The sequence below is a fragment of the Numida meleagris genome, chromosome 2, assembly GCF_002078875.1.
Source record: "Numida meleagris isolate 19003 breed g44 Domestic line chromosome 2, NumMel1.0, whole genome shotgun sequence".
In the NCBI taxonomy this organism is placed as follows: domain Eukaryota; kingdom Metazoa; phylum Chordata; class Aves; order Galliformes; family Numididae; genus Numida; species Numida meleagris.
The window spans coordinates 107,137,184-107,162,277 of NC_034410.1; the positions used below are offsets into that span (position 1 = coordinate 107,137,184).

The following is a 25,094-nucleotide window of genomic DNA, read 5'->3' on the forward strand; positions in this document are numbered from 1 at the left end:
AATATTTGCAGGTCCTCACATAGTAAATTCTTCTCTTCCTCCAAAGATCCAGCAGGACATTAGTCACTTCTAGCAAAAAGGAAAACAGCAGTCATAGAAGATTTGGGTCAGAGTGGACATTAAAACATGGAATACTTACCCTCAACCTTCCTAACTTGAAGAATGATGCCCATCTGGTGCCCTATGCCTAAAAGCCATCTCTGGTCTGTTTCCCATTCCCTTACTGTCCTCTGCTTGAGTAGCTAGAAACAAAGCTCTGGAAAGTAGTATTGCTACTCCTCCCCCAGCCCCCCCATACAATATTTTTAAGCCCTCTTTTTTTTTTTTCCTCTTTTCCTCCTTCCTCATTACAGTACTAAAGTGCTCTCCCACCTCTAATTTGAATTCCTCCATTGTGACCTTCTATAAGAAGTTTATATAAAAACATATCAGCTTTTTACGTTCTGCTGTCTCTAAATATTATCTTAGACTCTCTCAAGCATTTATGATTTCAGAGTTTAAAGTCCTCAGCGCATTTTTTTTTGTGACCTGCTGGACTCTGCTTTTTTATTTTCCAATTTGCCTGCACTTTCCCAATGGCTCACCCTTAGCGAGCCCTATAGCTTGATCCAAGCAGTTCTGCATCCGTCTGGGTGTTTCCTAATTTGATTAATTGATGAGCTACCAATTTCTGCCTCACCAGCACTAATAAAAAACCAAGCAGCAGTTCCTCCTGTCCTTTGTACTTACACAGACAAGTAGAAAGACAACCTGCTTTCTTCGTTATTATTATTTTTTTTTGACAGTGATGTGATTTTTATTGTGTTGTAACACTGCAGCAGGTCAGCACCACATGCGGCTATTTGCTCACTGCTCCTATGTGAGATGAGGGGGGGAACTGGAAGCAAAATCCACCATGTAAGACCTCACCCCCACCAAATGACCTGCAACACCACCAAGCAGAAGCCATTCTCCCCTACAGCTTTATACCTCTCCATGCAGTGCCATGGTACAGAATGATCTCGGCCTTATCCAGGCGCCTGTGCTGGCCCTACCCCACTCCTGGCTTGTGCCATCATAGTGGTGGCTCTGCCACCCAGCAGCCCTACCCAGCCCAGGTGTGCTCCCATTGCTCAACAACAACCAACATATTGGCGTACTATTAACTCAGCTGATTTAATGGTTTAAATTTCAGCTAGGGAAAATGAGATTTCAGCTGATAGCTAATGACTTATGAAACTGGATTGAAAAAAATCTTAGGTTGTCATGACAAGTGTTTGAACGTAAATAAGGGTACAATTTACATGTGTTTTGGAAAGACGTCTTTAGATCATTAACTGTAGCTGGGAATGGTATTTCATAGACCTCACTTTACACCTCTTTCTCTTGTTGAATGCTGGCCAATTGTTGGTCAATCAGAGATAAAATAAGGCCACAAGGTGTCGGTCATGAACAATACCATTTCTATTTTCCAGTAATTCCCATTAATTAATTCCCATTATCCTTTGTCACATAAATTGGTGTAAGTACAGAACCCAGCCCTGATCTGAATGGTTGAGTTTGCAGCTGTGCTGTCCTATTAGCTGTAGAGCAATGCAAGAATGAGAGGTGATCCACTGTCTCTTTTTATTATCTTTATCTTTATTGGTAATTCAGTATATAAAAATTTGTAGTTTTTGTTCTAGCTCTTAAGCTGTGGGGAAGAATTATGCTGAAAATTAATCCTGATATCAGAGAAGAAAATTATCTATTTCATGTTCCTGTACTACAATTTCTTGATTTTTTTTTTACTTAAAATTGGTCATGTTGCAGTCAGTGTATGCTGTTTTTAATTCAATAGTTATGTCTAGGCTTGCAGCTATATTACTTTAACTGTGTTCTGGAATTAAGAGACTTTCATGGTGGTACTCTTTAAAAGCTTGGTTGCTTTATAGGCAGAAATTTCTCATATGTAAACAACAAGTAATTCTATCCATGCCATTACTTAGTTGACTAAGGGTCTCAATTATATGGAATACCCAACTATGTATCTCTTTGAGAATCGTTTTTCTGGAGATGCATTTTGCCTTCAACTCTCATCTAGCATGAAATAAGATTTTATTGGTTTGCAGTGACCATGACCAGTTTATAACATAGCTCTTATTTTCAGCAGCGGTACATATAACATTTTAAGAAGTTACTAGATATACCTGTTAAACTACTGATATCCTGGACGGAAGGAACCTTACAACCCTCTACTAGCTGTGTAAAAACACAGTTAATCTAAAATCATGGTTTATCCAAAATATAGCCTCACATCTGTTCATATTAACATGTGAAAAGATGAAAAACGAATAATGTGCTCAGAATTTCCTTAGTTGCATCCATCCGATAAAGCCATGTAGTACTTACAAAAAAGGATGTGCTGTTTCAAAGCCTGTATGGCCGCATGAGTTCAGGTATTTCTGCTTTACCCAGGCAAAGCCTGTGCATTAAATGTCCATGTAGACCTGGGGAGTGCTTGACTGGAAGAATAACGTGTCTTTTCTTCACAGCATTCCTCAGTTAGTGTTTACATTTCACCATCTCTAAATATACACTTGAGCACTTTGAGGGACTAAGTGATTATTAACTTTATTTAGTTTTGTGGTTTTAGGATAAGAGTTTCAGTGAAGTCTGTAGCAAAGAAAGCTAAACCCAGTCTGATTTGTCCTGTTGGGATGGTAGAGAGGCATGTGTTGAGAAGGTGTCGAATATACTGTCTGAAGAAAAATGGTGTGTTTTCAGTGAGAAGAAATGCCAAGGCTATGAATGGAGATTCTGTACTGTCTAACACATTTGAAGACTATATTCAAAAGCACAGTCAAAAATTTAACAGTGGGGAAAAATATATGCCTTGACGAATGGGAGATAATTAATTATACAACCTCTGCTGGCATAGAAGATGGCTAACAACTTTTACTTTAATAACTTTTGTGTTTGTTTTAATCACCGTATGAAAGGGAGTGAAAATTACTTTTGGATTTGAAGAAGAAACTATTGAACTAATTCAGGCACGTGTTTTTAGCTGAAACATTAAAAGCAAATTCTTTTTCAGTGCAAGCTATTGTCTATTTAGATTTTTAATTGTTATTCTAATAACTTTTATAACCGATAATGTGGAAATGATGGTGATAGGAAATCTGCAAACTGACTAGGGAATTATGATCTCCTTCTGCAAACTCTCTTGTATGTATATGTAACATGGTATGCACAGACTTCACAGGCTTTGTCTTTTGAAATTATTGATCTGAAAATAGGACAGTAACATTTTTTTTCTAAGACTGTTAGATATTCTGTGCATTGCAGGTATTGTTGTAATGTTTTTCTAGAGAGAGAGAGATAAACCAGTCACCCAGCTGTCTCCTGACCTTGTTCTTGGGTATAAAATCTTGAAAAATATTTCACTTTCTTGTAATAGCAGGAGGTTTATATAATGGGAAAGGACGTCCCTCTTAGTCCACTGGTTCAGTGTTGCTTTTATAGTTGAACTCTGCTCTTCCTGCCTGCATTACTTCTACTGAAGAGGAAGTAAAAGAGCTTTGAAAGAAAAGGAGGAGGTTATCCTGGAAAACGGAGTTCCAGAGTATGGTCAGGATTACTGATGCAGCTTTTAAGAATTGAAAAGGAATGGAATCTTCTAAGGAATCTGACTGTAAATGTGAAGTGTGAATGCTTTTTTTGTTTGTTTGTTTGTTTTTAAATAAGGAATTTCACTTTCCCATTCTGCAGGGAAATAATGCTTATCTTTAATTGAAATAATATGTGAAATTTCCATCTCATTTAGGTTAGACTGAGCATGCATGTTCTTTTTCCTTATCTCTTTCTGAACCCAACATTACTTTCTTGATAAATTATCAGGAATGCTTGTAACCCACATAGTTGGGCTTATGTAGACAACTATGAACCAGGCAAATCAGCAGGTGGGAGGAAAAACATGTCTTTTGTTCTACTGGGGAATTTGTTAAAAAGGAATTACCACTCAAACTTTTTCTATGTAAGTAGCTGCTAAGAGGCCTTTTAAGCTGTCTGCATCTTGTGGCTCTTGTGGATGCCTGTTTTGCACCAGGAGGTGCTGGTTTGTTACACTCCCAGTAGGAAAAGCACTCAGACTTGGTAAGGAATCATTTAGAATTCTAGTTCCTCTAGTTAACACTATAAAGGGAGAGTAGTATAGATCATTTGGCATGTCTTCTGATGCTGGGAATCTCAAGTCACACTTCATCAAATAGTCTCCTGATCAGTGCTCAGCGTGCTATGCAGACCCAGTTCATAGAAAGAATTACTCCATTTTGGTCATTCAGATTATTATAGGATTTTCTTACAGAAAACATTTCTATCTATCTTTTCTATTGTCAAACAGAAAACATGTTCACATGGGAACTTCTTGCTCCACTTTTAGATAAAGGCAAAGACATGCAGGTTGTGTAATTGCCTGTGCTAAGCGGGTGCTGCATGTAGCCTCCTCTTAAACTGAGCAGGAGGTTATCCTGCAGACAGGGGCTGTGCACAGCACTTGCCTGAAGGCCCATCACAGCACAGGCAGTGCAGCCCAGCCCTGGGGTATGCAGGTTAAAAGCTGGCTGTGGGGTTGTTACCACCTTCATGTGTAATAGTGTCCAGGTCAAGATTACTGCAGAAAGTTAGAGGAAATCAGACAGAAACAGAAGCCAGGTGAATGCTCACAAGATATTTTTTCCACAGATAAACCCTTCTATCCCTCTAAAACACTCTTAAGCCTTAGTGCTTAAGTCAGTAACTTACAGAGTTAAAATTTCTATTAGATCCTTCTATGGATATTTTCACAGCAGGGCTAAGGCTGGAAGGGCCCTGCCCAGAGCAGCAGCTGCTGCATGCTGAGAGGAACTATGAGGACCCTGTGGGTGCCCAAAGAGGCTTCTGTGCCCAGACCTGCGTTAAAGATAAAGGAAATCAGCTACAGTGAAGAATTACAAGAGTTAGATTAGTTTTGTGGTAGGTGAATGGATTGTCTAGTTGTGTCAACAGTTTACGGGCATTCAGCCCAGTTCCGTGACGAATGGGACAGGGGACCCATGGGCCCACGCCCTGGGAAAAGGGAAAAAGGGTCAGGAGATGGCCTTGAGAGCAAAGAACAGTGGCAACAATCTGAGGAGAAGCAAACTAATTTACTAAATAAGATATCGGAATGCAAAACAACACACTATAATACAATATAATTACAATTTAAGCTGATAAATCCAATACAGAGAGAGAGAATGTCCCAAAATCAAGGTAGGCCTTACTCTACTACCGACAATAAGACAGCTGGAGAGCGAGGTGCTACCAGGACGAGAGACAGGCGAAAAAGGGATGAGGTCTCATGATCTACAAGTTTTTATCTTTTCCCTCTAGCCGGAAATGGTAACAGAGGAGCAAAGTACCCGGGGGAATGTAGTAGTCTTGCTCTTCTGAGAACCAGGTACATACACTACATGATGTTATGATGTAGAATACCAATAACCAAAAATCATAAAACCATGACAAGTTGTCAGACCAGAATTTACTGGAATGGAACAGGAAGAAGGAACTAATTCAAAATCTGTTTCACTCTAATTTATATATGTGCATGCCCCAGAAATACAAGACTTCAAGGAATTTTTCTATCTTAAAACACTGATTCCATTGCCCTGTATTATGAAAATAGCTATTGTATTGAAGTGGAGCGTGAAGTAAGATGTGAATGGAAGTATCAGTGCAGCATGCATGTCTAAACATGTAAGGGTTCACTATATCTTAATCTTGGGATATTTTTGTAGTCAGAGTTCAAACAGGAAGCAAATACTGGGATAGTTTGCTGCGCAGCATAGCTGTCTCTGAGAGGTGTAGCCCAGTGGTAAGTTTGTGAAGCATAAAGATATGTTCCTAGAAATGCTGTGAAGCTGGTTTAGCTTTGTGTTATGGTTTTGTGATTTTTGTTGTCGGTATTCCATATCATTACATCATGTAAGGTACGGGCAGTTAAAGAGTTAATTCCCTGGTTACTGCAAACTACCTTTTTTGGTGTGGCCCTCTGAGGGGGAGGGGAGGAGGTGCACTCCCCAGGGGTCTTGGCGTTGGAGGGGGTGGTGAAGCCGCGTGGGAGACTTGGGGTCTGTTCCTTCCTGCCCGGCGGAGAAAGCACGTGGTCCTCCTGCAGTTTACTGTGTAAGATTTTCAGCCTGTAAACCCTCTATTATAATTCTACTAGCCTCATTTTGATATATTTAGTAAAATTAGTTGTTCCTCCTCAGATTGGTGCCGCTGTTTTTGTGTTAGATCCGCCTATGAGTCCCCTGCGTTCCCCTCTTCCCTTTGTTTTCCCAGGTTGTGGTTCCGCGGCTTCTCTGCCGCTTTAGCCGCCGGACCCCCCGGGGGCCGGCCCCTACTTGCCGGCAATTTTTTTCCTTCCTTTTTTCTCGTTTTTTTTTTTTTTTTTTTCTTTCGGGCCTGTCCCTCTTGTCACGGACGCAGACCCTTAGATAATACCGTGACACTTTGTCAAGTCTGTTTTGTTCCAAGCTCCTGCTCACAGACCTGTTTGGAGGCTGTGTTGTTAGCCTTCTCCAGCAGAGCTTCTACTGCAGTGCTAAGAGCAAGAGCTAAGTTTGTGACCACTTAAAATGTTAACATTTCTTGTCAGCAATTTATTATCTCAACCCCTTGTACATCTTCAGTTTAAAGCCTGAAACTTGTCATCTAAAATATCCAGGTAATTTGTGAGGGAATTTTTGACAGAAAAATTAAAGCAATTAATATTTCACTGCCAAAGTAAATGTTGAGAGGAAGAGATGACAAAAGGGGAAGAGCTTAAAAAAGCAAAACAAAAAAAACACGCTAAGCATCTTCAGTTGATCTCCTGCTATATTTGTGCATATCACAATATGAATTTGGAAGTGAGATCTCTGTTGTTATGCCTGATAAGAGGAAATAGTTCTTAAACCACATAAACAGCCACATGAGTAGAAAAAGAACTGAGGAAGGCTGGTGAGAAGTAGATACTACAAATAACTGTCTAATGCAAATTTTAGTAGGTGCATACAACTCAGCGTGGTAGCTGTGACCATCTGAGGCATCCTAGAGAATTACCAACGCAGAAGGAACTTTTCTCCTTCAGGCTTCTTCCTATGATAATTTTTTATGAAAGTGAAAGGGTATATGGAAGAATCAGATAACAGTTATGCTAGAATAACACTATGAATAACCAAAATGTATTTCAATTTTATGTACAAGAAATTGTATTTTTTTTTATTTGCTGTAATTTCAAAAAGCACCCATGAAAACACTGCTTGAATAACCGAAGATGTAGGGGGAATAAAAGCCTTTGAAATGATCCAGCAAATTTAACCTTAATCTACAGTGTATGTAATTTGGAAAATGAGTTCAGATTTGATAGAATGAGAGATTACAGGTTACATTTGGTAGTAATGCATAGAGGACTTTCTATTTTAGTCTATCTGATAATTTGGTAGGAAAAAGCCATTCAGTCATCCTTTATACATTGTATCTAATCCATAAAACATAGCATAGCCCCATGTCTAACCTTCTAGGTTTTCCAATCAGAAAGAAATAAAAACATTGGAGGAAAAATTGTAACATGGATTTAGTCTGGTAACTGGAGGGAAGAAGGGTATAAACTAAAAGTAAAACCTAAAAACAATTATTCAAGTAAAAAAAAAAAAAAACAAAACACCAAGATATTCAAAGTGCAGCGTTCTTTTCTACTGCAGAAAGAACTTGAAGAGGAATTACATGCTTATCATCAGAAAGGCAATCTTTCTGTTTTTCCTATATACAGTAGAAAGGGATCTCATCCAAGGCATGGAATGACTGGAGTATGCTAATGCATATTTCTAGTAATTGTTCACAGAGCTTTGGAAAGATTTCAAATGAAAAGAAAATGGATTATAAAACTTTGTAAGGTTTGGAAGAAGGCAGGAATTAGAAATTCTGCATATTACCTCATAAGAATACTATTAATTTAGCTGAAATGGGAGAAGACAGAGGAGAGGCTAATAAATGTTCAGACTATTAGCTTTGCCTTTATCTTTAGTGAAAGAACAAATACCCTCAAAGACTGTTTCAAGAGGTATTAAATAAGAGCCTTCAAAGCTTTCAAGTTTAACATGTAAGTTTGGTAAGACTTTAAAAATTTTGATAGCAGTGATGACTTCATCTGAACAAATTCTATGAAGTTGCATATTGTATCTTATTATCTTAAATTACATGCAGGTTCTTAGGATTGTCTGCACTAGCATTTAAAAACCAACCAGGTCTACAATAACTTGGTATCAACTTTCTACTACTTAGTTTAATAACAAAAGTCTTGGGGACCTGAAGAGTTCCCTGATGTAAACTTTTCTGATTGTCCTTTATTTGTGTATACAAAGTAATTTGTCCTGATGATTTTGGCAAAATGTCTTGTCCTGTAATGGACTTGTTCTTTTTTGATGCCACATACTTCAGTCTTTTATTTCATAGTATGTCCACAATAGTATTTCAATCTGTTCCATCTGTAAATCTAGCAAAGCAGAGATTTGTGATAGCATTATGCTGTCAAGTTAAGGTTTACTAGTTTTGTTTTTTTTTTTTTCTCACTGACTGTAGGCTAGATTGTTACTATCATTATTGTTATAAACATAGCTTGAGGTTTTTGATTTTTTGAGCATCCAACACAAAGCCATTTTGAGTTAGGGCTACACTCTTTACTTTTGCTGTTATGTCTGCTGAAGGAACTGAGATAATCTGATATTCTAAATCACTTCTCGATTAATATCATACCTAGAAGTACATAAATCATAAATGTATTCTTCGTATGTAGGAAATGTGCTTTTTTTCCTCTTCCTCCACTTTCTAATGGTGTAAGTGTGCACATTATACCACCTATGTTATATTTTAGGTCAATTCAGGAGTGTGCTTTTGAAGAAAAAACCCTCCAGGATTCTCTGATGCCACACTCTGGTTTGCACAGAGGAATAATCTAGCTTCTGTTCAAATTAAACTAATCCAGAGTGCACACAGCATTCTCACAGCAAAACCTTGTTCAGTTAGTGAAACTGGAGCCCAGTCATAGGGTACACTTATTAGAGGGTTTAACTTAACAGTAGAAGTGATTGACTGCCAGTGCCTGGAAGTGTTTTCTGCAAAATTAATTTACTGATTTAGGCCAACTTTTAGTATTTTCCACTGTATTTGCCTTGGAGAAAATAATTTCATAAGGTTATTTGCTCTCTTACGAAACTATTTTTAGGCTGATATCAGAGGCTGGTAATGGTGATAAAATTAAATGGCATTGAGAAATAAGGTGAGACTGCATCAGCAAATCACAGTGCATGTGAGAAGCACATGGCATCAGATAAGAGCATGGATCTCCACCATACTACTGGTCTTCTAGCTCTGTGGGAATCAGGGCAATGAGGATGTTAAGAATCCCTTATCAGGTATAGAGCTTTATGAAAGCTCTTGTCCCTAAAGCAAACATCTGACCACTAGACTTAGAAATATTGTTGAAGAGTTTATTTGATTTTAATAAAAAATTCCCTTCAGACAGCAGAAAAGTGATCTTGCTTTTATTTACTTCTGATTCGCTTTGTCTGAGAAAATCTGATGAGTTTTTGTGTATCTCATCACTCTTTATTTTGTCTTGTTACAATATATGCTTTTCTGAACAGATCTCTCCCTGATATTTGCACATGTATTATCTATTACTAAAGATTCTGATTCTATTAAGATTCTGATTTTGAGGGAAGTTTTAAGACACTCAATTGGATGTCAAGTAATGCAGCGTGGAGGATAGACCAAAGGATGGTGGCTTGAGTCATAAAAATGACTATTTGTCACCAAAAAAAAAAAGCCAACAAACGATCAGAATTATGTTGATGTGATAGCGGCACCTTCCTGAACGTGTTGTCTTCAGGGTCTTGGTTCAAACTATGCTGTAGAATGATCATTGGCAATGGGGGGGTTGATCTCTGATAGCTGAAAATGACAAAATATGTGTTGGTAAATATATGGTACAGCATTCAATACTTTCTTTTATGCAACAGTCATTTTCAGAGATGGATGACACAACATTAAATAAATAAATGGTATATTTTAGTGTGGCAGTCTTCCTATTTGGCACCTTGTTCCTTTCTTCTCCATTGCATAGTGTTATCAACAGGAGCAGCAAATCTTTCTATTCCACCCATGCATTCCTTTCCCCCAGCGAATACCTGCGGTGGCTTTGCTCTGGTGAGCAATCTTAAATACTCATCTACATCCTTTGCCTTGCTATTTAAGAGCCACTGACTGATTCATTTTCTTGCTTTTATAACTACTGAGTGGCATTTGTAGCAAAACCCTTTTAGCCCAGCCTTGTTCCTCTGCCTTATGGTTTGTCCCAAGCTACAAATGGCCTAGTTTAGCTCTGACCTACTTGTAATTGAATTGACAGCTTGCTCTTTGCATAGGCTTCTTTATTAAAATCAAAGAGTGCCCTCAAGCCACCAAGATTTGAACTAACCCCTAAAGGTGTTTTAATATCATTGGTGGAATTGCAGGGCAATTGCAGATATGTAGCATTTCTAAAGTATTTTGTAAGAGAGCAAACTGTAGCCAACTAAAAAAGCCAATATACATATCATAAATAGTAATATAGGAGTAATTCTCTATGGAAGAATATTCTATGTAAGAACATCAATGTAAAATATGTTGTAATCTTTCTTTCAAATGCAAAGTAAGAAAATATCCTTAATTAACATGGTTGGTTTTTCCTCCTAGAAAACATGACTGAGTTTCTTTAATACTGTTTTACATAATCAAAATGGCTAGCTTTTAAAATATAATTTTAGTTTTCATCTTGCTTTGGAAATATCAGCTATGATGATGTTTGTACTTCAGTTGTTTTCTTGGAGAATCTTTTAATTGATAATGACAAATAAAATGAAGAGTTTCCTCTCATCTAGTTACTATAGTTTTTTGTGTGGCAGCAATGCTTTTTCTGTTGTTTCTCATTGTTTATACTTTTTTTCCCTGAAAAACTACTGAAGGGGGAATAAAACAAAAGTACTGTGCAGGTCATACAGTGTTATGGTTATTATTATTTTGATTTTTTTGAATTGCATAAGCCAGAGGATTTTTGCACGCAGATTGATTGTTAAGATGTTTTCTTTAGTCAGCTCAGCTCTTCTTGTTAGCTTTTTCCTGTATTTAACCACTGACAGTTGTACGTTCATACTCCTGTCAAATAACAAGAAAATAAAAAACATTTTCTGTGTGATTTTTTTTTTCTTAAGAGTTTCCATCTCACCTAAATTTGGGTACTGAAGTGTTTCAGTTACTAGGTGGAGAGAAAGTCTTTTTGGATATCATATTCCTGTTGCTACTGTATTCTCTCACTTCTTCCCAGGAATGTGTTGAGCTCTGTAATTATATTTGTCTGTATATTTATTCCTTTACTCACTTCTGGGGAAAAAAAAAAAAGGTACATATAGGTACCATGTCCGAGTTTGAGGAGTGAGGGGCTCCATGTCTCGTATGTCTGTCAATTTAAGTGGGAGAAGGAAAGAATCGTAGAATGGCCTGTGTTGAAAAGGACCATAATGATCATCTAGTTTCAACCTTCCTGCCTTGGGCAGGGTCACCAACCACTAGACCAGGCTGCCCAGAGCCACTTCCAGCCTGGCCTTGAATGCCCCCAGGGATGCGGCATCTGCAGGCTCTCTGGGCAACCTGTTCCTGTGTGTCACCACCCTCTGAATGAGAAGAGCAGAGAGAAACTTTATTCCCTCAAATGATTAGGTTTTTTTTTTTTTTTTTGCGCTCCCTGACTTCTGAGTGGGTTTCTTAATTAGTCTTGCATTTGGAAAGACAAAATTTCTTATTTGCCTACTGGAAAAATTCTTGTTATGAAGAGTCCCACAGTACCATAGAAACACAGAAAGCTAACAGATTTTATCTTGGAGCTTCCACGGAGTCTGTAGCCTTGATAGGCTGTGGTGGTTCCTCTGCCCATCTCTGAAGAGGGTCCATGAGGAACAGGTTGTCTATGAGCAATGTGCTACATTGTGCTGTGATTTCATTACTGAGGGAGAGGAGATGTCACTGAAGCATGTCAATGCCTTGTGTGGTAGTATCTCCTTGTTGAAATAATGAGAAGTGTGAGAATTTGAAAGCAGAGCTGCTGCTTTGCTCTGCCTCGTGGAGGGTACAGTGTGTGGAGGCAAAAACAGCTTAAAGCTCATCTTATAAGGAATTTATAATGTCTTAGCTTCTAAAAACCTCTAACCTAGGCAGCAAGGATGAGTGTATTGATACTGATGGGAGTGTGACACAGCAGGGCTCATGAGCCACCTGCTTTTCAACTGTAGGGTGTGCTAAGGCTCTCTGGGATTTTAAGGACTGTTGGTGAGGTAAGAGAAGGAATTTGTAGACTTCAAGTTGGGAGCAGAAAGGACTTTATTTCTAATATTCTGTGTTCTTTTAATTCTTAGTCATGCATTGATGACAATAGTGTCAGAAGCCTAGAAGAATATTGCTGCTGTTTGTAATTTTAGAGGAATAATCTATAAGCAGCTTCAGAGATGTTTCTAGTGTGAATTTTATTTTTGTTTTTCCTAACAAATTTCACTTAACCTAATTTTGAGAGTAAGGAAATGGTTCCCCTTTTATTGTACCATCTGTTCATGACAAGGGAGGGAAAGGATTTGAGAACGCAGAGCTTTTGTTGTAAATGTCAACCTAATGCTACCTCAGGGAAAAATAATTTGAAAGTATTCTTGAACCTAGCTTGATGGATCAGAATCCTAAGAAGCCGAAGGTTATATGAGATAGCTGACAGGCTGTTGTCCTGCTTTGCTGAAATAACAATCAGAGAAGCTATTTTCAGTGGTTAAGTTTCTGACAAGTACAGATGCCGAAAAGTCCAAGGTCAAAGTTTGGTAAAAAGTTATGAAATGCTGCTTGTGTCCAGCAATCCACCAGCAATTACAGATCTAACTCTAATATCTTCCTCTCCAACTGTCTTCCATTAGTGAGATTCCACTTATCTTCTAAATTTATTCTTGATTTGCAACTCAGACTTACAGATCTAGTCTTCTGTTTTGCATAGGGGCATTGAAGTTTGCCCTTCTGCAACATCACCATTGATGATACTTTATCATTAATACTATCATTGTCTACCTGAAATCTCAACCTATTCCCATACCAATTAGCATACCTGCTAATGGATAAGACATTAAAGATCTTTCCATTATTTTTCTCATTTCCTTCATAAATGCACTTTCTCTGATAATTCTTTTTCTTCTGAATTTGTGGGAGACAGTTCCTTTCCTGTTTGTAAAGGTGTTTTTCATTATGTTTTGTTTTATCTTCTCCTTTTTTTTTCTGCATATGGTGCTTTCATCTTTCCATGTCATTCTACTGAGCAGAGTCAGATGCAGATTTTTACAATCAGATTAGTTCTTGATAAAACTTAGATTCTTTTCCTAGTCATTTTTTCCCCCTTTCCCTGTTTTGTTCACTTCAAATTCATATCCTTTTCAGATCCTGCTCTGATTACATACCCTCTCTTCACTTTGTTTTTCAAAATCAGGCTAAACTTTTGGATGAATGTGCTGAAATCTTTTCATTTGGGGTTTTCAACTTTATTTGAAAGGAGGAGGTGACAATAGTATTGTTTTTTATTTACAGAACTCTACCTCTGCAGTAGATAAGAAATATACCTCACAATACCCAAGTCTTCATCATTCACCTGAAAATCTTTAGGTGCTGTGAATTTAATTTTTCTCAATCTCTTATCTAGTGCTTCCTTTCCAAGACAAATTTGAGGTTTTAAAAAACTTTGAATAACTATGTGCTGCATCTCTCTCTTTCTCTTTTTTTCTTCTGTTAGTTATGCTAATTTTCAGTTGCGCTGCAATTTGAACCAGCTCCAGGTGTTATTTAAGAAGGAGCAGATTTCATGGAATAAGTGGGAAATCATGATGCAGCTGAATTGAGACGTGTAATATGCGTGTCTGTTTGGCATTCTCTAACTTGTGTATTAACAAGACTCTGACTAAGTTTTGTAAAACTGCTTGAGATCCAGAAAATACCAGGTAGCTCTCCTCATGGCTTTACAAAAACAAAATGAGAATAAGAAGTATAAAAACTTGTGTGATAAATAACAAAGTGGATTTGTGAATAGTGCAAAGTCACAAAAATCTGTGTGGATAAGTTAAATCTGTTCTCCTTTTCTCTTTTTTTTTTTTTCCACATCCAAAAATTTTAATATGTGCTCATACAAAAAAAGTTTATATAAATTTGACTTAATGCTTAGAAAAAGAATTAAGAGAGAAAAAATTCTGAGCATCCCTTATCTGATCTATTTCACAACTTTAAAGTGAAGATTTAGGAATGGATGCCAAGGAAGCTCAGGCTTTCTTGCCCCTCACCTCCTTTTCCCTGGGTTTGACTTCAAATTATATATTGTAAGTTCCAATTTGGAACTGCAAAGACATTTACAAATGAATGTCCAGAGATGTGTTATTAGCACTCCAGTCTTCATTCTATATATTGAATGTGAGTTATTACAGTTTATCCTGAATCAGTACTAAACACTCAGAGAAAGCTGCATCAGTAAGCTGTCCCAAGCCTGCACAAATGTGAAAGTAAATTGCATTTCAAATGCAATTCTTTGTTCTGGGTAAGGAATAACTGCCTCTAAGCCTATACTGCTGAAGCTGGTTTTAGCTCTTTACACTGCTTCAACTCCATCAAGAAAAGAGCAAAGTAAGCTCCTTTTTTTGTGAGTGGGCATATTTCTCTCTTGTAAGGCAGATTGTACTGCAGGCTTCTATTACAGAACATCTTTGACTCTCTAATTAAATCGTCTCCAATTACTTGAATTTTTTGAAAATAAATTTTTCAAATGTCTTTGAACATCTGGGAACGGTTCAACAATTTATTAGCAGTTTAGCTGAAAATTACCAGATTCTTAACATTAGAAATAAATATGTCTTATGACAGTGTAGGTTAAATGAATAGTTTTGTGGGCTACTTGATACAGAGTTAGGAAGAACACTGCAGTATGATGCTTTTTTCCTTATTCATTCCATTGTTATGATCACTCATTTCAGAGGTGATTTGGCTACAGTTTATTGCACAGAAGTAGACATAAGGTAGGTTTTATATGGAATACCTTAATATAACAGTCTGCAGTTAATACTCAGTGACTAAAATTATTAAGACAGTAAAACTTCTTGAAACAGTGAAAATAATAATTAAAAAAAAAAAACAGGAAAAAAAAAACCAGAAACAACCCTACAATCTCTAGGTCAGAACAAGATCTATTTAGCCTACTGTACTGCATCTGTCTTTTGAAGAACTCAGTAACTTTCTGACTTTCCGTTAATTCTGGAGGGCTTTATCAACAGGTAGTCTGATAGAATTTTTGATCATGTATGTATTCAGCACAGGTGGTGCTGGGCTATGCCCTAATAACTATTCTCCATCTTTTCATTGCAAGGTATTGTTAGTGTGATTCCTCAATTCACTATTTCATTGCTGGGATGCTCAAGAACTCTTTACTGAACACTTAATTTTCAAAAATTTTCAATTTTTTACTTTAATTGGCTCGTTTTCATATTGTAATAGTGTTACAATCTTAAACACCTGCTGTTCTCATCGTACTTTAACATTGAATTGGGTTTTAAGGCTTCAGTAGTTGATAAAACTTTTATCTGCTGCATGCCCTGCTGAAAGTGATATAATGATACCCTCATTCTGATACAGAGAGACTATATAAACTCTCAAAAATACTTCAGATATTCATGTCAACATCGACCTTAGAATGACAGGAAAAGAATTTGAGCACAGCAGCAGAATGGGATCCTCCAAGAATATCGGGGATTATTGAAGTACTAAAATTCATCAGAAGTGTGTATTTCTACACTAACGTTTTGGTGTTCCATTCAGAAGTGAAGGACCCCAATATGGTAAAATTAAAAACAACAAAATGTAGCTTTGGAAACCTTAACTCCAGTTTCAGCTTCATAATTTAAGCTTAACTACTCTTTGTAATAACTCAACATCAAATTATCCCATTACAGGCTAGTTAACTTTCCTACATAATGCTTTAGTGTTTTACTACATTCTGTTACTCTGAAGGAATTAATATAAAGTATCTATGTTAAATTTATTGGTATCATACAATGAATTTTGCTAAGTGCTGACATTATATTTTAAAGCAAGTCACAATAGCTGCTCTACAGCTTCTTAGTCCACTGCTCTTTTCTGTATACTTAACAAAAGCAAAGTTGATATAAAGAGAAGCTGATCTCCGTACTGTCACGCTTCACTTAGAATTTCACCATTTTGTATAAACGTTTTCATATGGATGTGTACAAAACTCTATCAGTCAAGTAATTTCATGGCCATGCACTTACTGCCATTGACCAATTAGGTCACTGATTCTAGCTTGTTTATTATGTAATATTCAAGTAGGTCAGGTCTGTGAATACTGGCAGATCCAGCTGAGTGATGTTGAACACCTGGGCAGAATCACATGCTCATCTGTTGCACAACACATTCAGGGATGTTAAGCAGCAAATAAACTCTGCTAATGTTGATAAGGGTGTACCCAAAGGAGTATGCGCACTTTTAGACTCAGATTTTAGACTCAGTAACATTTTCTCTCTGGAGTATTCCTGTGGTAATCAACAAACTTTCTCTTAGCAGTGGGAAAATAAAAACAAAAGCAACTAGTAATTTGTCAGAAAAATCCCTCTGCTTAGAATTCCCGTAGTGAAGAAATTGTTTTTGATACGATTCCCGAAGGAGAAGGAAATAGGGCTTACCCAGTCATGCTTTCTGCTTCTGTATGTTTCTCTGAGTATCATGTTCCTTGCGTTTTTGAATCCGTTGACTATGTTGGTTGAAATTAGCAAGAAGGACGAGAGATCCCCAATTACTACAAGTTGTATAAATGTAATCATCCCGGGAGAGAAGAGTAATTAACAAGATTGAGCTCACACTGAAACCTTTCCTTCCTTAAACGCTAAACTTTACATGAGCTGGACACAATGAATGTCCTAGCAACGATAAAACTTTATTTTGGCACCTACTTAACAGCAGACATTTACAACCTAAATCATGTTTCCCTCTATAATAAACCAGTCATTGTTATTTCTTTTGTTTGCAGAGGTACTTGTTTGCTTGGAAATTATTCAGTGTTTGAAATAAAACTTATTTTTAATGACAGGGAATATAGATAAAGAATTTTCGTGCCTTTTAACTCTTCCAAGATTAGTGCTGTTTACCTTCATGCTTTCTGGAGCTTTATTTGGAGGGGTGGGGGGGCTGCAGAAAAAGAGTAACGCTAGCAGGTTCCTGGGAACTTGTGAACATCCAATGGAGAATAGGATTCACGATCAAAATAAAAAGCCAATCTTAATGTTATATTAAATCGGTCAGATTTAGTATGTGAAGTGCAGCTACAGGCCCCTATAAAACTAAGGGAAAAAATGATTTGAGCAAGTGTGCTCTATTCCTCATGGAGGGATGGACCTGCTTTGTGATCCCAGTTATCCATTAGATTTGTGTCTATATAGTTTGATTTGTGTCTGTATAATCAGCAGGAACTGCAGTGCCTAAGAAGAACAAAGGTGGAGTTGTTCATTTTTAGCAAATGTAAGGTATAAATATTATGTTTGAAACATGATTTTAATATACTTAATTTTAATTTTTCTGTATTATGAAAAAAGCTGGATAGCTCTCTGCACTACAAATATGTTGAACAGGTTTTGAAGCATGCAGTTTCAGGAAGGAGTTTATTGGTGGTGGCAAGTGGAGAAAGCAAATAGCTAGAACCCAGACCTCTAATTTTTTGTATTGTGATTACAACATCATTTGTTCTGAACAATTTTACCTTGAAAGGCCTTTTTATATAATGCTATCTTTCTAAATTTCTGTACTCACTGTTCTCTGCTGAGTACATATGAGTGTATAAGATTCCCCAAATAAAACATTATTCTTCTGTTTTCAGAAAATTCATGCACTTAGCACTTATAGAAATACTGACAAAAAAACAGTTGTAGATATGTTTACTGTTGTGTTTAAAAAAGACATGTTGTGTGCTGCAAGGTGCAAATACAATATACAGAGTTAAAATAGGGCATCTTCAGTAGAGAAATATGTGAATTGTTTTTTTTTTAAAAAAGCTTTGTTTCAGTTCCTGCTCTACAAAATCTTCTATCAGCACAACGTATATGCATATGTATTTATTTGTGTATGTACATAAATACACAGATTTATGCACACATTCAGGCATATAAGTGCATTTATACATCATATGTAAAAAAAAAAAGTTTACAAGTTTAAGAAACATACACCTTCTGTTAGAAAACCTGAGTTCAAAAATGTCTTGCAGGTTTGAGACTCCAGGTCAGGAATTTGGTTCAAGCGTAGAACAGTTACAGATAAAGACTTTGTTTTTTAAAATAAAGTTATTTATTTAGTTGTTAAAACTGGCCAATTCTGTGAATTATGTTTCTTTTCCCCCCACAAATACACTTTGTATGTGTTCTATGTTAAACTACCCTGTGCTTGTATAGTACAGAAGGTAACCATTTGCTTGGAGCTACCGGAACAAATGTAAGAAATATTTTGTAATTATATATAATTATATATGTTTTTTAATGCATAACATGAGTCTGAATATATCTTTGAATTACCTTCACAGCACTTCTCATTTTGTTGAGAGATAGAAACAATACCTTTTGGAAACTAATTTAGCAGCTACTGGAATTCTTTCGTTCTTACCTCATTATGCTGCTCATTCTGACAAGTGTGTTTTTGTTGTTGCTTTGATTCACAATAAGCATGCAATATGTCATTATACCTATGAATAAGTATTTGTTGTCCATATTTCTCAGTGTTAAGATTTCATAGAAAGTTTTGCTTTTCATCATCCCTTACAAAGGAATTGGGAGAAGAAAAGAGAGGACCCAGCTCCATCCTTGCATTGCCAGTCATCTTAGGAAAGTTAGAAATATTCCATGTGTGAAGGAAGGATTCAGCCTTGCAGTTTGATTTCCCTTCTCTCAAAAGAAAAAAAAAATAAAACTCTTTAAGAAAAAAACCACCATTATCACAGCACAGCAGTGACTTAAAGAGGATCGCTCCAATACCAGGTACTTCTGTTTTTGGCTTGTTTCTACTGATGTACCTGGTGAACTTGTTTACCAGCACCCTCTATCTTGCATTTCCAGCAACGCTGGCAGTGTCAGAAGCTCAGCTTACTGTTCCTTTTCCTTCAGTTAATAGAAGTCCTTATTTCAGTTAAGAAATAACTTGAAGTGGAAGAAAAACATTTTTGTATGCAACTCTGTGCCTGATTTGGCATTTTGTTTGTTCAATGACTGAAAATTATTCGACATGTGTATGATTATGCAAATTTTCTTGAATTTAGAGTTTTGAGGTGTTTATTCTACACATTCCTTTGGGAAGATCTTTGTTTAGCTCTTTAAAAAAAAATTCATTTCTTTATTACTAATTCACATTCATTCTTCTTTCCTTTATAATATTTTTCATTTTCTTTCGCTCTGCAGCAACACTTCACAATCTGAATTCTTATTTTTTTAATAGATCTACATCTTCATTTCTCAGAATTAATTGCATAGAATCTTAGACTTGTTTGGATTGGAAGGGACCTAAAGACAACTTAGCTCCAACCCTTCTGCCATGGAGAGGGACAACTCCCAGTGGCTCAGGCAGCCCAAAGCCCCACCCAACCTGTCCTTGAATACCTCCAGTGATGGGCATTTTTCCCCTCCATCCACAGCTTCTCTGGGAAACCATTTCCAGTACCTCACCACACTCTTGGCAAAGAATTTCTTCCCAACGTCTAGCCCAAATCTACTCACTTTTAGTTTAAAGCTGTTAGCCCTGGTCCTAACGGTACAGTCTCTGATAAAGTGTCCAACCTCAGCTTTCCCATATGCCTCCTATAGGTCCTGGAAGGCTGCTATAAATTCTGTAGCCTTTTCTTCTTCAGGCTGAGCAAGCTCTACTCTTTCAGCCTGCCTTCATTGGAGAGGTGCTTCAGCCCTTTGATCACATTCAAGGCCCCCCTCTGGTCCCACTCTAGCAGCTCTATGTTCTTCTTCTGCTCTTATTCAGGGCTGAATGCAGTACTGAAGAGGGTCTTACAAGAGGGGAGTAGAGAGGAACTCTACTTGTGCTCCCAGCCCCTCTTTTGATGCAGCCCAGCATATGACTGTCATTCTGGACTGCAAATGCATGCTGCCAACTCATCTTTGGTTTTTCATCCACTAGTACCCTCCAGATCCTTCTCCACAGGGCTGTTCTCTTTCTGCTCATAGTCCAGTGGGATACTGGAGCAATTGGACAGTTAGACCTAAGCTCTACTTTTTTTCAATCTGGAGAATCCATAGCCAGCTATGAACACAACAGTACACTTGGACCAGTGTTAGAAATACATAGATTGCATGTATGAAAAAATTGAGCTATGTATATGCATTTAAGCCTTACTTAGCTTGTATGGAGTACTGCTGCTCCTGTATTTAGGCATCTAACATATGAATGAAAAATATCAGAAGTGCTTTTAAAAGAAAAACTCTTAACTGTGTCTACTGCTGAGGTACATTTAGATAACTTTTCTCTGTTGAATCACACCTTCTTCAGAGAACAAAGTGTGTTCTTGCTTGTTGAGTAGTCTGAACTTTATTACATTGTGTCACTGAAATGCAAGGCTTCAAAACATGCTGGAAAAACACTCTTTTGTCCTGGTTTCCATATTGTGGAATGTTCTTGCCTGTGCAGCAAAAAAAATCCTAACCCTGTTGTTCCTCTATTTAGATTATAATTCTCTTTTGCACCTTTGTATTTTTGGAGTCAATATTTAACAAGTCCTGTTCACGTCCACAGATGAGACTGATTTTTAAACCAATTGATATTGACTATGTTCCTTATCTTAAATTCATGTAGATGTTACTAGACTTGAGAGTGAGTAGCAGGAGAGCAGAATGCAGAAAATGAAGTGGAGAAGAGAGGTGGACCCAAAGAAGGCAAGGTTTGACTGTCTTATGATGGTCCCATTTTGTCTTATGCAAATACCAATAGCTGTCATACTGCACTGGTATCTTAGCAGCGCTTATAAGAAGGAAAAAAATAAGCAAAAAAAAAAAAAAAGAAAAAGCAGCAATATCTCTTAATATTAATTATTGTTTATTTTGTGTTCCATTGTATTTATATTTCTTGTACAGCTTGCAAGAATCTTTCCTTAGTTAAATAGCTATTTAAAAATAAAAAGGTGAAAATAGATGAGAAAACCTTTTTCTTCTGTTTCCATTCTTTTGTTTTCTTCTTTACAACAGAGTTGTTTCTGAAAATGCTGCATAAGTAGAAAAGTAAAGATAAATTTCAAAATCACCTATGCAAATATCAGTTGAAAAAGAAATTGTTAAAGTGATCCCTGTAAACCACCTGAAGTGCTGAGAGAACCGAGCCAAGAAAATGAAACACTACTGAATGCTCTACAGCAAAACCAGGCCAGCATACCAGTCAGTATAGTAATGTTTCTGTCAGTGTATTGATAATTTGCTCTATTGCCAAGAAATATTAGCAAGTCTTCTTCTGTTCAGAGTATTTTCAGAGAATGTTGTTAAACCTCTATTACTTCAATATTCATGTGCATGAAATTTATTCAAAGTTCTTTTTTCTAAAAAAAAATTTTAAAAAAAACCGCACAAGAGTAGAATTGATTTAGTTTGTTTAAAATGTTTAGGGGAAAAGGCACAGACAAGATCCCTCCAGAGCACAAAAAGAAGAAAAAGTGGAGTGGTAAGTCTTCAGAGAAATAAATGCTGGTACCTCTTACAAGGTCATGCTGTTTTCCTGGTCAGTGTAGCTACAATATTTGACTTTACCTGATAGCACAAGCCCAGATCCCCCCGGTAAAGAATCCATTATATAGGCATAAATATAAAGCAAGAGGTAAGAGGTTGTGCCATTCTCTGAGTACATAGTATGCAAAAAGTTTGGTTTGTGTTCAGTATATAGAAGAGGAGACAGAATATTGGAATTAAAATTACTTATAAAACAAGTGATTTATGTAGTCTTCTGCACCTTCCACTGCTTGCAGTAGCTGTGTTATGACATACCATGTAGTCCTGCAACTGACAATATTTTTCTCTCATTTTTCTTCCCTAGAAAGGCAGTTTACAATCTAAAAGAGATAGAAAAGTAGATAGAACACTGTTAATGTTAATAATTGTTTCTTTTTCTCTACTTCTTCTAAGTGATTCCTGATTTTTTTTTTCTTTTGATATAGTACTGGGAAAAAATATTCTGAAAAATAATAATAAACTGTCTATGTGGATCATTATTCTGGTATCTAAACATTTCAAAAATATTGTTTGTCTTTATCTTATCTTGCGAAAGGGTTGTATTACATCATTTGCAACAGGAAAATTGAATCACTGTAAAAAAAAAAAAAACAAACTGAAGAATGTGCATGATTTTCAGTGATTTACACTGCAAAATGAACAACTTATCTAGTCCTTCATATATACAAGCACTGCTTCTGTTGAGTGTTATTGCATTCGGTAGTGCTATGTGTTTGATTAAGTTTTTGAGACTTTTTAGGAAGGAGGACAGCATGGAAAATAAAGAATGACTAAGATAAAAAGACCAATGATATACCAAGCAAGATTCAGATGCTATTTTATTTTAAGCGACGTGAACTGTTGTGCACAAGATAGGAATAAAAAAAATTGAAAGTAATTCACTGATATTTTGAGAATGTAGGGCTTTCCATGAGGTTATTAGAACTGCTTCTTATGATTTTAAGTATTCTAGATTTATTTTTCATCTTCAAAAGCTGTAAAATACATTTTTCAGAAAAATATCAGTTGAAATAATCATTATAAAATTACTTCTACAATTTACAAAAATATATTAGAGGATTTTGCTGTTGTTATTTCACTCTTCAGACATGTTTAGTGGTAGAGTAGCTTCAGAACAGGAAGCGCCTTTTTCCAATTGTAGACTCTTTTTACCCTTCATATTTTTTCACCAAATCAAATTCTGAGTCATTAGCTCAAATCACTCAGAAAATCACCCACAGTCACACTGTTGCCTGTTGGTTTTGCTGTTGTCATTGTTTTGTTATTTACTTATTTTTCTTTAGTTTCTGAGACTATGGGCAAGTCTTTTCATTAAAGGAATGAGTGGTTCTAGAATACCTATTGCTCAGTTTTGGTCTCAAGTGAGCATTCAGAGTTTTGAAAGATACTTTTTGTTTTAAGCTCTACAGATTCTATCACTAATTCTCCTTTTAAGTCTCCCAGTACACACTATCATCTGGATTTTCAAAGAAGACTGAATGTCACTAAAGGTTCAGCAGCTAGTTCCTTTTGAACATCCTTCAAAATACTCATTGCAAACCAATTCTTACCATTAGAGAAACTTAGTTACTTTAAAGGAATTTTAATTTTGCTTTTCTTATTAACTATCCATACACAGTTACCTTTTCATGAAACCTGCTCAGAAAGCTTCGGTTTATTCCTTTGTTACTTTGACTTGCATGATTCCCATCTCAATCCTCAGACAGGCTTCACTCTCATTTTTTAATTTTTTTTTTTTTACTTCTGTTTTTAACATTTGTTTACGGTGTTATCAAAATAAAAAATTTCATAAATTTTGTTTGCTATTATTTACGAAGTTATTTGCAAGGATTATAGGATTATAGTTTTGGTTTTATGAAAACAAAATGTATAGAGCTAGCGATGGCATTTAGAATTAGAAAATGCAAAATGTTTAGTTTTGACTCTGAAGAAATCTATGTATGTTTTTTTTTTCTTCTCTGGACATTTAGGTAGACATCGTTTAACTTCAGTTGGCACTGGAAGTATCGCCTTTTACAGGATGTCCACAGCACCACTGCCAAATATGATCCAAAAGATCACTGTGGGATTCCTGGCATCCTTGCCTCTGTTACACCTTTGAGTACAAGTGAGCATGGGTTATCACTGCCAACAAATTCATATGACCAGTTCTGTGTGCTAGGTTACCTCATGTGTGATCTTGACAAATTCTGGGCCCTTCTCTATGCTGTAGTGTGGGAGCCAGGACAATGTAAGAACAATGGCAATTGGCTCAAGTTCTCACCTGAAAGACCTCACTGGGCTTACTTCACTAGTTTCACTCTTCTCTGTAATCAAGTTGATGAAAAGCAACTTAATGGAATCATTTGATTTTGCTATGAAGTGCTTGGACTAGCATATAAAATTTCTTGCCATCTAATTTTTGTAAAGCTGTTAAAAACTGTAATGAAGATAAACAATAGAAAACAACAACTATAAAAATACTCTTCAGAGTTATGATTAATTTCTACCTTATTTAGGTCTTGCATTCTGACTAGACATAACTCAATGTTTGTCTCAGACAATGCATGTGAGCTAAGAAGTGGAGCTGTTTGTGTTTTGGTGGTTCATTCGTTTATTCTTCCAGACTGTGGAGAGCTGGTGTTGTCACAGCAAGGCAGCCATAACAGTCCCAGAGTTGGGGCTCTGAGGAGAAGGCAGGACTGATGGCACCTGCCCAGGGGTCCTTTGGGAAATTGTGGCAGCTTGGCAGCTCCTTCCTTCAGCAGTCTGGAAGAGCACTTAGCCAGAGTCCCTGAGGGCTGTAGGATGGGTAGGTGGAAAAGGGTTCAAGCGGAATAGAGACAGGCAGTTAGGTCTGTCTGCAAAAGGAATTGCTGGTCTGATTTATGTGTCTGCCTTCTCTAGAATTATTACACTAGAAAACCAGATACATTAGCTCTAGGTAAAATTTTCTGACTCTCAGTCTTATAGTCTAGGCTAAAAGAAATACTAGTCACATGCTATTATTTATCCATTAATCTTTCTTTGGGCTTCAGTGTCATCCACATAGAGTTTACTTTTTCCTCATCTTTATTGATGAACTACATAGATATTTCCCCTACTATATTAAATCCTACACTTATCCTAGATAGATTTCATTTTCTTGCTGCCTTCAGGCTTGCATCAGACAACACAGCAAATGATGTTAAATAAATATGATTGATTGGTACCGATCATAACAGAAAATATCAG

The 25,094-nt window shown here is 36.7% G+C and overlaps 1 long non-coding RNA gene across 2 annotated transcripts; it reads left to right on the forward strand.

Annotated features, from left to right (window-relative positions):
• Positions 1,521-24,759, forward strand: LOC110394331. 2 transcript variants are annotated; one of them, XR_002435554.1, is made up of 4 exons: positions 1,521-1,587; positions 20,962-21,046; positions 21,761-21,816; positions 23,852-24,758. It is a non-coding gene; the product is annotated as an uncharacterized LOC110394331 (long non-coding RNA). The 2 variants fall into 2 exon arrangements; XR_002435555.1 differs by lacking the exon at positions 1,521-1,587 and adding an exon at positions 4,815-4,971 and having other exon boundaries at positions 23,852-24,759.